At 44.7% G+C, this 340-nt stretch overlaps 1 pseudogene; it reads left to right on the forward strand.

Moving 5' to 3' along the window:
* LOC110412409 (cytochrome P450 94C1 pseudogene) overlaps window positions 1-339 on the forward strand; it is a 1217-nt pseudogene extending 878 nt beyond the window's left edge.
* The last annotated feature ends 1 nt before the right edge of the window (window position 340 follows it).

Raw genomic sequence — 340 nt, forward strand, 5'->3', positions numbered from 1 at the left:
GCACAAAGAGGGCTGGCGTCTTCGCCTTTGATATGGAAAGTCAAAAGGCTATTGAATTTGGGCACGGAAAAGCAGCTTAAAGAAGCTATTAAAATGGTGGATGAATTTGCTCAAGAGATGATTAATCAACGGCGCGAAAAGGGGTTTTCAGACAGTAATGATCTTTTGTCAAGATTCATGGGCACAATCAATGATGACAAGTATCTTAGAGACATTGTCATAAGTTTCCTCTTAGCTGGTCGTGACACGGTGGCCTCAGGGTTGACCAGCTTCTTCTGGTTGTTATCTCAGCACCCAGAAGTTGAGTCAGCCATCCGAGACGAGTTGGAAAGGGTCATGG

The sequence above is a fragment of the Theobroma umbraticum genome, unplaced genomic scaffold (assembly GCF_002168275.2).
Source record: "Theobroma umbraticum cultivar Fairchild unplaced genomic scaffold, ASM216827v3 scaffold_95.0, whole genome shotgun sequence".
NCBI lineage: Eukaryota > Viridiplantae > Streptophyta > Magnoliopsida > Malvales > Malvaceae > Theobroma > Theobroma umbraticum.